Source organism: Gymnoscopelus microlampas, assembly GCF_963454915.1.
Source record: "Gymnoscopelus microlampas genome assembly, chromosome: 10".
In the NCBI taxonomy this organism is placed as follows: Eukaryota; Metazoa; Chordata; class Actinopteri; order Myctophiformes; family Myctophidae; genus Gymnoscopelus; species Gymnoscopelus microlampas.
This window is the reverse complement of record NC_139947.1, coordinates 52,183,264-52,185,500: the sequence shown is the minus strand read 5'-3', so window position 1 is coordinate 52,185,500 and position 2,237 is coordinate 52,183,264. Positions and strand designations below refer to the sequence as shown.

Here is a 2,237-nt window from a genome sequence, read left to right as displayed (position 1 = left end):
ACTCATGCGCTGAGTTGTTCTTTTTGTTTACTTGGTCTGCTCTTTTCCCCCTCTACACCTATACCTCTTTGCCAAAAATAGCCGATTGAGCTTGTAGATCTGCTATTTTTGGCTAAAGTTCACCTCAGAAAAGGGATGGGGTTAAGGTAAAAAAAAAATCATATCACACAAAGATTTGGCGGACCCCCTGTAGTAACTCTGAGGACCCCCTAGGGGTCCCGGACCCTCTGTTGAAGACCCCTGGCTTAGCTTATTATTCACATTTCTTGTTTGTTAAAGCTCTTACCTGTTCAAACAATGTGAACATACTTTAAGAAGTTCAAGAACATGTAGCCAAATAACAGTTGTCTTTGGATCCTTTTTTCTTACATGTTCAACTTTGTATTTAGATTTTATTTAGTTATAGAGCTTCACAAGAATGTTGTTGTTAACTCATCTTAAAGAAGAATCTGAAAATGACAGTTGTTGAAAGGGCATAAAACCCTTTTGTTGTTCTCATTTGATATTATTCAAATAAAAGGGACTTATTGAGAAAATTGTGTTTTTCTTTACAAATCAAGACAATAGCCTAAATTCATATAGCCCTCAAAGCTGAAAAAAGGATGTTTTAAAAATATATATCGTATCGAAAATTGAATCGAGACCTTAGAATCGAAAGTCGAATCGAATCGTGGATTAGGCGTATCGTGACACCCCTATCATGGACACAAGATTACTCCTCAGGAAAATCAAAGATTTACGTTGTTTAGCTCCTAGACCAAACCATGTAAAAGCCAAATGGGCTGGAACTCGACCCAAGTATCCTGCCAGCAATCTGGCCCTGCAGAACTTTGAGTCCGGGTCAGCTTGCTCTCCGAGCGCAAGTACGGAGACTTGTTCAACAGCTTCTCTGCCGACGAGGCTGCCGTTGCTGAGCTACAGGCCCAGGGCTGCAGGGACTTCATCATAAATACAGATCAGGATGGTGGAGCAAAGTCAGGACGGAGGAGGAGTACACTGGTGTTGGTCAAGAACTGCCACAGCTCAGCCCCGATATCAAGTGTTTAGTGTTTCCAAGAGCAGATATCACAAGATTCAAGCCTGCTAGACCAGATGTGTATGGCTTATGGTCATACTACCTGATGGATGCCGCCTCCATCTTGCCTTGCCTGGTGCTGGATGTCCAGGAGGGTCACAGCGTGTTGGACCTGTGTGCTGCCCCAGGTGGAAAGATGTGTGAATGTCTCGAACCTCACGTCTCAGAAAGGTCATCGACACCTACATTCCAAAGGAGCTTTTGAAAGGGAGACTACGTATCACCTCCCACAATGGCACAATGGGGTGAAATGGAGAAGGACGTCTTTGACAGGGTCCTAGTTGATGTCCCCTGCACCACGGATAGACATTCAGTCATGGAGGACGACAACAATATATTCAACAGGAGCAGAACCAAGGAGAGACGCATGCTGCCCCAGCTGCAGATGGAGTTGTTGCTGGCTGGTATCGAGGCAGCGCGTCCTGGGGGAGAGATTGTCTACTCCACTTGCACCCTCTCCCAGCTTCAGAACCAGTATGTGGTGGAGCAGGCCATCCACCTGGCCAGAGAGAACCTCGGCATCCACCTTCAGGTACTCGACCCCTCACAAAGCTGTTCAGCAACACTTTTAACTTCGCCCCTGACTTGACCCTGGGTGAGATGGTCCTTCCACAACTAGCAGCCAACTTTGGACTTTGGACCCATCTACATGTGCAAGCTGAAGAAGCTGATTTAGACTAGGAGGACGACTGTAGACTGGATCTCATTTTACAGAAAAAATGACAAAAACTTTCATCTGATTACTATAGCATGGAAACTAGAGGGTGCTAATAATGCGTCCCTCAGGTACCGTGGTTGAGGTAAATAGAACTTGTTTTTTTGTGGCGCTTCTGTGTACCCTATCACATACGATTTTAACATTTACATTTTGACATACGGATACGGTGATGTCAATAGATTAATTACAAAGACAGTTCTACAGTATTAGTCCATCGGCCCAGGCCAGAATTTTCACTAATCAGGGACACTCAAGGTAGCAAATTCTAGTTTGGTATTTTGAAAAGATCTATATCCCTAGATAATATTTCAACATGATAGCCCTTCCCAAGTAGTAGCTTAGTCCCAGTTATCAGCCTTCAATGACAAGATTGACATTGATCCAAAGAATGAAAAAATTGTCTAACCTTTTTTGAATAGAACATGCCATACAGAAGGGAAAACA

At 43.8% G+C, this 2,237-nt stretch overlaps 1 pseudogene across 1 annotated transcript; it reads left to right on the top strand.

The window, feature by feature from the left end:
* Positions 1-700: 700 nt before the first annotated feature.
* LOC311054297 (5-cytosine rRNA methyltransferase NSUN4-like) lies at positions 701-1,751 on the top strand (annotated as a pseudogene). The gene has a single exon. The product of its transcript is annotated as a 5-cytosine rRNA methyltransferase NSUN4-like (transcript).
* The last annotated feature ends 486 nt before the right edge of the window (positions 1,752-2,237 follow it).